Consider the following 12,497-nt stretch of genomic DNA (forward strand, 5'->3'; position numbering starts at 1 on the left):
AGCAAAGGGAAAAAGAGGAAAGTTGCCATATCCTCTGCACCAAAAGGCAAGTCTCCAATCCAGGGAGTAAAGAATATCAGGGTGATGCTGACGACATCTGGACCTGCGAAGTCAGCAAAGAAAAGACCTGCTCCTGAGGAGGAAGTCGAGGACGAACCTGAGCAACCCCTAAAGAGGAAGAAATCTTATCGAGTTACAACTTTGGACGCAGCTCCACTAGAATTTGCTGTGCCAAAGAACTCCTTCTTCCTGCGAGCTCAGGGAGTCACCATTGAGGAAACTCCTGCCGATCAACAGAAAGATCAACCTGCCTCATCCACTAAGCCAACTAATGCTGAGGAGCAGACTGAAGATGCAAGCACTCAAGGCACTAAGCAGGAATCTGAATCAGCTGCTGCAAAGCAGACTGACATTGAAGAAGAGAAAATTCAGAACCCCACTTACTCACCACATGCTCCCTTCAAAGAAAAGAGAACTAAGAGAAAGGCAAAGAAGCCTGAAGTGGTGTCACTTGATGATGATTCTCCTCCTCATCATTAAGCCATTGACCCTAATGAACTTGAGTTTGTCTTCTGCACAAGTCCTCCACCAACTCAACCTCAGCAAGGAGTGCAAGAAAAACAAACCTCTGTTTCTATGTGATAGGGGTCAAAAACCCCTACCTTTGGGTACGGTTTTAGGACGGTTTTTAGCGTTATTTTATGAATAAGCGAGAAATTCTCGCATTTATATGCTTTTTTATGAGTTAGTTAGAAATTGTATATGTTCTATTTATTTTTCGTTGTTTAGGCTCATTTTTTGGTTATTTTAGGCAAATATGACCAAATTGGCATGTACGTTAAATTTCCATTATCTTTTATAGCTAATTGATCCGCCAAAAGTCGCACCAAACGGAGTGTTTACTCAAAATGAGCGATTGGCGGGTGAATTTAGCCTCGGAACTAATGTTATTTGGAGTTTCCGTGCATGTGCAGGCTAAAACAGGAACGAGTTTAGGTGAAAGTTGCATTTCGGGACATCCAGCAGTCGCGCAAGGCATTCTGGGCATTCCCGCTCGTCGAAATGGCCTTTTTGGGGCCGGATCGGCGAGCTGGCACTGCCAAAAACTTGACGCGCCTCGCGGCGTTCGGTACCGCGAGGCTGACTAAGGGTTAAGTGTACCCCGTCGTTATCAAGTAATAAAATCTGGAAAGTCCAGGTATCGAATCCACAGGATTTATTCCTGCAAGTATCGAGCTACTTGGTCTCAGGTGTTATCTAGGCTGTGTCGTTTTTGGGTTTGTTTATTTAAGTTAATCTAATCCTAGTTGAATTACTTTACTCCTAGCTAAGTTATTCTAATTCTAATTAAGTTATTCTACTCCTAATTAAGTTAAACTACTCCTAGGTGATCTTTCACTAATGCAATTACCTGAATCAATTGATTAAAAACCTAATCTAAGTCACTTGTATTCAAGGTGATTAACCCTACTTACCCTCCTGAAGTTCCTAGTGTGTGATTCCCTTGTAAGGCCGAAACTAGGTCTAAGGCTCAGCAATTTGGGCTTAATCAACTAAGAGGTCGTCAATCTCCTAGGCTCTGACTAGGTCAGATTCAACTCACAATATGTGCCAACTAGATTTTGGGGCTTTTGAATGAGTTAAAACAATTAAATAAAGCGTAAGACAAAGATTAAATAGATAAATCATAGAACAAAATAAGAGCTAAAATATTATTAAAGATGAAGAACATTGTCACGGAATACAATTAGCCTAGGATTCATAGACTGCATCAAAGGGTACAAACATAATTAGATGAAAGGAGATAAGAAAATCGCTTTCAGGGAACATGTCTACCCTGCAGCTGGCTTACTAGGACTTAAGGACAGACCTTGAATAATACTCGGTGGATGGAGCTTCGGAAGTTCTTCAATGGAGGTTGAAGGAGATGGAGGAGGTGGAGAGGATTTTTCAAGGGGGAAAGCTAAGAAAATTACAATAATGAAAGATGTCTAATTTACAATTGCGAAATCCTATTTATAGACGCGGTTCGGGCCCTCGTTCTGACCTAATTCGTATCCTTTTGTAGGTGGGAAGTCGTGGGGTCGATCGTGGCTTCGTGGGACTAGGAATCAGTCATAGGGCATCTCGTCGAGCTGGGCGAGCCAGCTCGGCGAGCTGGCCATGCCAGCTCGGCCGAGCTGGCCCCTTAAAGTACTGCTCGATGGGCTGGCAGTGCCAGCTCGCCGATCCGGCCCCAAAAAGGCCATTTCGACGAGCGGGAATGCCCAGAACGCCTTGCACGATTGCTGGATATCCCAAAATGCAACTTTCACCCGAACTCGTTCCTGTTTTAGCCTGAACATGCACGAAAATTCCAAATAACATTAGTTCTGAGGCTAAATTGACCCGCCAATCGCTCATTTTGAGTAAACACTCCGTTTGGTGTGACTTTTGGCGGATCAATTATCTATAAAAGATAATGGAAATTTAACGTACATGCCAATTTGGCCATATTTGCCTAAAATAACCAGAAAACGAGCCTAAACAACGAAAAGTAAATAGAACATATAGAATTTCTAACTAACTCACACAAAAGCATATAAATGCGAGAATCGCTCGCTTATTCATAAAATAACGCTAAAAACCGTCCTAAAACCGTACCCAAAGTTAGGGTTTTTTGACCCCTATCACTAAGTCACAGGAACATGGCTCAACTGACCCTAACTTGGGAAACCAATCTGCCGACACCGCTGCTCTATAAGCTAATCCAACTGAGCAAGTGTTCGATGCTTCTGCTACTGAAATCTCCTAGCATAAAAATGAAGAGATACCTGTTCAGCAACAGGCTAACCTTGAGCAGGAGCAAGTCCAAGCTTCTACTGAGTTTCAGTTTACCACTGAAAAAGTAACAAATGTTGCTGCTCAACCAACTTCCACCTCTGAGCAGTTAGTCAATGACTTAGCTGCTGCTGATGTCTCAAATATTATTGCTGCCGCTACCAATATCTCTAACTCTGAGCAAGCACAATCTTACCTCCAAAATCATGTCCAGCATTCCACGATTCCCCAATCTGCTGCTGATAAGGATCAAACTCTAGAGACCCCATTGAGACCAGATGAAATTGATCCTTTACGTTTTCTGGATGCAATAGAATCTGGGCGCAGAATACTCACCACTGCTCATGCCCTCCGCAACGACATTACTCGGTCTCAAACTCATCATGTTGAATCCTCTTCTGCTGAACCAACTTCACTAACGAAAGCCATGCAACTTCTGACCGAAATTAAAGGTCTTAAGGAGCTGATGAAGGTTCATACAGCTTTGGTCTCCCAGCAGCCTAAGAAGGACTTTGTTGAGAGAATGGCTAACCTTCATCTGCTAATGATCAATCATATGGACTCCATTGAAGGCAAACTCAATGCCATAGCAGAAGTGAACTCAACGGTTGCCACTCTACTCAAGCTCATCAGCACTTCCACCAGCTGAGCACTCAGCTGACTCAAGCTCATGACCTCGTCTCTTCTAGTTCTCAGTGCACCATCGAACAAGTCGTTGAAGCTGTACGACTACTGAGCTTAACAAGAGAAGAGATGGAAACTGATCAAGCTAAGGCAACTGACATTTTCAACTATGCCAAAGCTACATACGACCATGTCAAACATCAGACTACTCAGCGCCACACACTTGACACCTCCTTCCTAAAGATGTATCATCAACCATATGCCAAACTGACTAACTCTATCACATGGATTGGTAAGTCACTTGAGTTCATGCTCAGTGTCATCAGTGCCACGATAAACATTCCAGCGGCCAACATGGAAGGTGTCCTGAAAGTTTTCAAAGGTCTGAAGGAAAGTACGAGTCAGCTTCAAAACTACTCATCCTGACTCACTCATGCTATCCAAATGGGGCGGTTTTATGCTTCATCTCGTCAGCCTACTGATGCTGACAAAAAGGGGGAGAAAGATAAAGCTACGCAGGCTGGAGTAGGAACTCAACAGAAACAACCAGCATCTACTTCTACGACCCCTAACACACAAACTCAGCAACAAGGAACCCCAGAGCCTAATCAGCAAACTAAATCCAAATCCAAACAAGTCCAAATCAATATTAAGAAATAGATTCTTTTTGTTTAACTTGTTTGTTTTGATAATTGCGCTGCTATGTCTCCTGTTGATCTGAGTTAATATAAGAATGTATCTTTTCATAACATCTGAGTTATTTATTATACTGTCTTATTCTATTTGCTTATCTTCTGTGTTGATCTACTGCTGACCTCTATCAAATGTCTACTTACTTAAAAATCATTGAACAAAATAAATTAAACTTATGAACATAAAAATTATACAAGCAATTGGCCACTGAGTAAAACTACTCAACATCCATAAACTTACTCAGCTTACTCCTACTCTGATAACTGAACTTCATTTTCCATTTAACAAGTATCAAAACCGAGTAAGGATAAAATGTTCTAAGTACTGACCTACTTCTGACTCTGACCTTAGACTTACTTGATTAAACCTTAAAATGTTTAAAGTAAAACTAAGTCAGTGGTTCAACCCTTACGGGGGAGAATTCTCAGAAGTTCAAAAAAGGTCAACTATCATGGGGGAGCTCAACAATGAGTTCCAATTGAATATTTTTTACCAACATCAAAATGGGAGAGTTTGTTAAAATACCTTTCCACATGATTTTGATTTGACAAAATTATTTAAGTATAGTTAATTCACCATGATAAAAATATTCTAACACATTAAATTTAAATGCTTTGATTTATTTATACTAATGTGTTTGTTCAATGTTGAGTTAATTGTATTTATAAGAATCAAGACATTAAAAGTGTAAGGCCCAAAAGCCCACAAGAGAAAGTCCAGCCCAAGTCAATGCTTGAAAGCCACACGGCCCAAGCAGATCAAAACGCGGCTCAAGCTGAATAAAACGCAAGCCCAGCTAAGAGAAGGATCGAGAAGCCCTTCCAAAATCTTCAAGACGAAGCTACTGAGTTGTACGACAAGGAAGTCAGGTCAGCAGCTGACCTGAAACTTGGAGACAAAGTATTTCTACTTTGGGTAAATTTCAGAAGACACAGAAAGCTGTCTGGAAGACTTTGCCAAAAATGTAGAGACACCCTGACTAGCCTAACGAAACGCAACTGAGCATTACCGAAGACAGAAGATACAAGAATCTCATTGGCCGAAGACACTGAGCACTGACTGAGTAAAAGCAACAGGAAGCCGTTTCCCTCCAACGGTTATTTCGAAATTCGAAATGACCGGTGCCTCAAGTGTCACTATAAATAGGACTCCCAAATGCTTCATTCGATGCAGATCTTCATCAAGTCGAAACGCCGACCAAATCATTACTCGAAGTTCTATATTAGAAAAGTAAAGCAAAAATCTTACACCAATTCATATCATTGTGTAAAAGTCTAGAGTGATTCAATTTCATCTAAAGTGTTCTTAGCTTATTGTTTAGAACAAACACTTATCATTTCTATAAGAATAGAAAGGAGAAGCTGAGTTGCTCGGTTATGGCACTCAGCGGTAGATATAGTGTTAAGTAGAAGAATAGAGGAAGGTACTCTTGTATACTCAGTGACTATTTTGTAAAAGGTTTGCGCTCTACCTTTGAAGGGCTCAGTAGAGGATTCGAAAAGCTCGGAAGGAATTCTGGGGACTGGACGTAGGCGAAGAGGCCGAACCAGGATAAGTCTGCTAAGTAACTTCTAGCCCTTTACTCCTTTGTATATATTGCTTGCTAAAACACTGCCTAGTGAACATTAACAAACACACGCTGAGTTGAGTAATTTGAGAGTTGAGTTCAGGAATAAACTTAAGTGATATCTCCTGACTCACGGTAGAAACAGTTTTGGTCAGCAGTTGACTAAATCTGCCTCTAACCTTACTCAGCATTGCTGTGCTAAAAGACTTAATAAAAGTCTAAGTTCAAAATACTAGTCAGCCTTACATGAAAATTTTAAATAGTTCCTAACCCCCCTTGGAACTAATATTGTCACGTTACACGGGACCAACATGAGTCAAGTCACACATCGTGTGGGCCACTCCACACGGCGTGTGACTGAGTTTCTACCTTCGGCATATGATCTCATTCTTCCCAGCTGCACGTGTCACCTCCACTTGGATCAGAACCCACTCCACACGGCGTGTTGGAGGGTTGACACACGGTGTGGGGCATTTTTATCCATTTTCTTCACGTGTTTGTCCATGCTTTGTGTCACACTCGACTCCCTTCGTCTGGACTTGAACCCTTGACCGAGATGCCCCACATCATTGACTCTCTTTGAAAAGAACTTGACTCAAGTTGCTCGTGACGTATGGATGATGTTGAAACACCTTTCCACATGATTTTGATTTGACAAAATTATTTAAGTAAAAATATTCTAACACATTAAATTTAATACGCTTTGATTTATTACACTAATGTGTTTGTTCAATGTTGAGTTTAATTGTGTATAATACATTGAGAATAAAAAGACCAAAGGCCCATTAAGTGGAAGTCAAGCCCAAGTCAACACATCAACACCATTCGGCTTAAAAGATCAAAACGAAGCCGTATCAACCAAAATGACGACTCAGCACGAGAAGGATCGAGAAGCCTTCGTGGCAAAAGCTTCAAGATGAAGCTGTTGAGTTGGACGACAAAGCAATCAGGACAGCGGCAGGAAATGTTCAACTTCCAGACAAAGTATTTCCACTTTAGAAAAAGATCAGAAGGCGCAGAAAGCTGTCTCGTGGACTTTTCCTTAAATGGCTAAACATTCTGCTGAAGACAGACAAAGACAGAAGATGCAAAAATTCTATTGGCCAACGATGCTGAGCACGCACAGAGTGACAACGACAGGAAGCCGTTTCCCTCCAACGGTTATTTCGAAATTCGGAATGACCAGGTGCCTCAAGTGTCACTATATAAAGGCCATCCATTTGCTTCAATCGATGCAGATCTTCAACTAGCAATTACGATGACCAAATTCATACTCCAAGAATCTGTGAGAAAAGCAAAGCAAATACCTTACACCAATTTCCATATTTTGTGTAAAAGTCTAGAGTGATTTCCAATCATCTAAAGTGTCTTAGCAATTGTTTTTTAGGACAATCTCATTATCATTTCTAGAAGTATAGAAAGGAGAGGCTGAGTACTCGGTTATAGTACTCAGCGATAGAATAGGAGTGAGTAGAGGTATAGAGGAAGGTACTCTTGTTATACTCAGCTTCTAGTTGTAAAAGGTTTGGTGCTCTACCTTTAAAGAGCTAAGTAGAGAATTCGAAAGCTCGGAACGTGTTCCGGGGATAGGACGTAGGCATAGAGGCCGAACCTGGATAAATCTGCTGAGTAACATCTCTCTAACCTTAAACTCCTTTGATATATATTTTGCTTGCTTGAAAACTGACTAAGTAAAGAGGTCACACTGAGTTGTGTGCATTGAGTATCTGAGTTCAGGAATAGACTCAAGTGCTATCTCCTGACTCAAGGAAAGAAGCTGACTTAGTCACCAGTTGACTAAGCTAGTGTCTTAAACTCACTCAGTGCGTTGTGTAATTCTTTTCATAAAGAAAAAGAAGTCAGCCTTAACGAACAAATTTTAAAATAGTTCCTATCCCCCCCTTGGAACTATACTTGTACGTTATAAGAGACCAACAAGTGGTATCAGAGCTTAAAAGATCATTGTGCAAGGTTTAACTACCTTGAGCTGATCCCCACTATGGCTGAAAACAGCACTCGGTTTCTCCCAGGAAATCTGACAACTCAGATTTTACCTGAGGGTCTATCCATAACTCGGCCTCCCCTATTCTTCGGGTCTAACTATACCTTCTGGAAGAATAGGATGAAAAATTTCATTCAGGCTACAAATATGAGTGCATGGCTATCTATAGTCCAAGGCCCATTTGTTCCTGTTGAAACTGTTGATGGCCAAACGGTTGTCAAATCTGAGACCAGATGGCCAGAGGATGATCTCAAGAAGATACAAAATCATGCTTCGGCTATAAACATGCTTCACTGTGCGCTAGATGCTGCAGAACACAACAAGATTTCAGGTTGTGAGTTAGCGTAGAAGATCTGGAAGAAGCTGGAGGTCACCTACGAAGGAACCAACAAGGTGAAAGAATCCAAGGTGAACCAGCATATGAGATTGTACGAGCTGTTCGAAATGAACGATGACGAAGGGATCTTAGACATGAATGCAAGATTCAAAAACCTCATCAACGAGCTCAAGAGACTTGGGAAGATCTTCACTGAGGAAGAACAAGTCAAGAAGATTCTTAAGAGTCTTCCTAAAAGCTGGCAAGCAAAGAAGACCGCTGTTGAGGAAGCTCAGGACTTAACCACCTATAAGTATGATGAACTCATTGGCTCACTGCTGACCCATGAGATCTCGATGAAGAATTTCGAGGTGAAAGAAAAGTCTGAAGACAAGAAGCAAAAGTTTATTGTCATGAAAGCTGACTCCACTGATGGGAGCTCAACAGACGATGAAAAGATGGCTATGTTTACCAGAAAGATGGAAAGGCTGTTCAAAAAGAATGACAAATATTCTAAGAAGCCTTATAAGAAGTTTGATAAGTACAAAGCTGACTCCAGCGACAGCAAGTACAAGAAGGATAGCTCAAAGCCCATTACATACTTTGAATGTCATCAAACTGGCCATATCAAGTCAAGCTGTCCCCTGCCGAGGAAAGAAAGGAAGAACGGCAAGAAGGCAATGGTGGCAACCTGGAGTGATAGTGATGATTCATCATCATCTGAAGCTGATGCCACTGAGTCAGCAAAGATTTGTTTCATGGCTGATGAACTTGCTGAGCCATGTGTTTCTGAGCATGCTGACCCCTCCATTGCATCTGACGATGAGGAACATTCAACTGAGGTAATATCACTACCCTTGCTCAGAATTGAAATGGTTAATGCCCTGAGTGAACTTTACACACTTGTCAAAAAGTGTAATAAAAAGGTTAGAGCACTCAGCAGGCGATGTGACGAGGTTGAGGAGGTCAAACTGAGTGACCTTCGATATCTTCTTCAGGACAACTTAGATTTGCATAGTAACATAGGAATTATGCAAAAGTTTGTCTCTGAGGTCCAATCAGATTCTAAGAAATTGAGTAAGGACTGAGTACCGAAGTACTAGTCAGCAGAGATGGAATCCTCAGCGGAATGTCCAGTGTGACTTCTGTGGGAAGAAAGGACACACCACAAAGGTGTGCTGGCACGCTCAGCACTAGGGTGCTGACCAGTCAGTGAGACATCCTAAACAGAAGGTCAGTTGTGACTTCTGTGGAAAGAATGGCCATACTATCCAAGTATGTCGCCATAAAATATGATGCTTTACCTGTTGAACCTAACAAGCCAGGACCCAAAAAGAATTGGGTACCTAAAAGTAACTAGTTACATTGCAGGTAAGCCTGAGGTGTGCTGAGAAGTAAAAAATATGGTATATTGACAGCGCATGCTCGAGGAATATGACTGGTGATGAAACTCAGTTCATCACATTTGAGCGTAAACGAGGAGGAAGCGTAAGTTTTGGAGACAACCAAAAGGGTAAAATAGTAGGGTCCGGAACCGTTGGAGGAAATCCTACTATTGAGTCTGTCTCCCTAGTCAGCGGACTCAAATATAACTTACTTAGTGTAGCTCAGCTATGTGACAATGGGAGAAAAGTTATATTTGATGACACTGGATGTAAAATATTCGAGGGTAAAATAAATGAGTTAATTTTAACTGCCCCTCGTATTGATAACGTCTTCATGCTGAACTTAGAGAAAAAGTTTTCCAAAACTGTATGCTTAGTATCGAAGGAAGAAAATTCCTGGCTATGGCACAGGAGACTTGGTCATGTAAGCATGGACCTCCTGGCCAAATTAGCAAGAAAGCAATTGGTTGAGGGATTGCCAGAACTTAAATTTGAAAAAGATCAATTATGCCACGCTTGCCAAGCTGGAAAACAAACCAAACAATATTTTCATAGTAAAAACATTGTCTCAACTAAGCGTCCATTAGAGTTACTACACTTGGATCTCTTCGGTCCAGTCTAGCTGCTGAGCTTGGGTGGAAGAAGATTTTCCTTGGTCATTGTACATGACTTTTCTCGGTACACTTGGATCATCTTGCTGAGTAGCAAGGATGAAACCTTTGAGACATTTTCAAAATTGGTAAGAAAACTTGAAAATGATAAAGACCTCAAGTTAGCTCACATCCGAAGTGATAATGGTGGAGAATTCAAGAACCAACAGTTTGTTGAATTCTATGAAACCAACGGCATTGACCATAATTTCTCTGCTCCTAGAACGCCTCAACAAAATGGGGTTGTTGAAAGGAAAAACAGAACATTGGTTGAAATAGCCAGGACAATGCTGAGTGAGCATAGGCTTCCAAAGTATTTTGGGAAGAAGCTGTCAACACAGCGTGCTACATTCTTAATAGGGCTCTTGTTAGACCTATACTAAAGAAAACCCCATACGAACTTTAGAAAGGATGAAAGCCCAACATTGGATACTTTCGTGCCTTCGGCTGTAAATGTTTTATTTTAAACACTAAGGATAGCCTAGCTAAGTTTGACTCAAAAGATGATGAAGCTATCATTTTAGGCTACTCAACAAACAGCAAAGCATACAGAGTTTTTAATAAACGAACTCAAGCTTTAGAAGAGTCAGTACATGTAGAGTTCGACAAAACTAACCTTGCAGGTAGATACCAGCCACTGACCGAGGATGATCCACACTCAGCACCCGCGGACCAAGAAACAACTACTGAGTTGTTTCCTCAAGGGCTGACCAAAGGTAAAGGTGAAACTCAAATTACCTTCACTGACCAATCTACATCTGCAGAGATTGTTGAAACACAGCCAGCGCAAGACATCAATCTACCAAAGGAGATTAGAATACCAAGAGGCCACTCAGAAAGTGCTATTCTTGATGCCGCTGAGAATACCCTGATGACGAGAAATCAACTCAGGAGATACCTCAGCAACGTAGCATTCGTCTCAATCCAGGAACCGAAGAATTTCACTGAAGCTGAGTATGACGAATTTGGATGAATACAATGCAAGAAGAACTTGATCAATTCAGATGAAATGAAGTATGGGATCTAGTGCCAAAACCAAGAAGTCAGAAGACCATAGGAACAAGATGGGTCTTTCGTAACAAGCTAGATGAACAAGGGAACATGGTCAGAAACAAAGCAAGACTTGTAGCTCAGGGCTACAGTCAGCAAGAAGGTATTGACTACGATGAGACCTTTGCCCCAGTGGCAAGGCTAGAGGCTATTAGAATTCTATGTGCATATGCATCTTATATGAACTTTAAATTATTTCAAATGGATGTTAAGAGTGCATTTCTCAATGGAGTTATAAATGAGGAAGTCTATGTTAATCAGCCTCCAGGGTTTGAGGATCCTAAGTTCCCAAACCATGTTTATAAACTAAAAAAGGCTCTGTACGACCTCAAGTAAGCACCACGTGATTGGTATGAGAGGCTGACCAGTTTCCTGCTGACTAGAAATTACGTCAGAGGCAAAGCTGATACAACCTTATTCATTAAGAGGAAGGGTAAAGATACCCTGCTGGCTCAGATTTATGTGGATGACATTATTTTTGGTGCCACTAATGAGTCAATGTGCAAGGAATTTAGCAAGCAGATGCAAACTGAGTTTGAAATGTCAATGATGGGGGAACTTAATTTCTTCCTTGGACTTCAAAGCAAACAAGGAAAAAATGGCATCTTCATAAGTCAAACTAAGTACGCAAAGGAGATATTGAACAAATATGAACTCGAAAACTGTAAGCCAATATCTACTCCTATGGGCACTGACACTGTCCTCTGTGCTGATGAGAATGGTAAGTCTGTAGATAGCAGACTGTATCGAGGTATGATAGGCTCTCTACTTTACTTAACAGCGAGTAGACCGGACATTCAGTTCTCAGTGTGTTATTGTGCTAGATATCAATCTAACCCTAAGGAATCTCATTACATAGCTGTAAAAAGAATCCTTAGATATTTGCAAGGCTCAGTGAATGCAGGTTTATGGTATCCCAACACTTCAGATTTCACACTTCTTGGATACACTGACGCTGACTACGGACGAGACAAGCTTGAACAAAAAAGCACCTCAGGAGGATGCCACTTCCTTGGGAGCTGTCTTGTGTCCTGGTTCAGCAAGAAGCAGGCGTCGGTAGCCCTGTCAACCACTGAAGTTGAGTACATTGCTGCTGGAAGCTGTGTTGCTCAAGTCCTATGGATTAAGAAACAACTTGAAGATTATGGTGTTCAGACTAAAACAATTGAAGTCAAATGTGATAACAAAAGTGCAATTGATCTATCAAAGAACCCAATCCAGCACAGCAGGATGAAGCGTGTCAGCATCAGACATCACTTCATTAGAGACCATGTACTCAAAGGTGAGATCAAGCTGACCTATGTCCCAACGGATGAGCAACTTGCGGATATCTTCACAAAGCCACTAGCTCATGAGCAATTCAGCATATTGAGAGAAGCCATTGGTATGT

This window comes from Euphorbia lathyris, chromosome 1 (genome assembly GCF_963576675.1).
Source record: "Euphorbia lathyris chromosome 1, ddEupLath1.1, whole genome shotgun sequence".
Taxonomy (NCBI): Eukaryota; Viridiplantae; Streptophyta; class Magnoliopsida; order Malpighiales; family Euphorbiaceae; genus Euphorbia; species Euphorbia lathyris.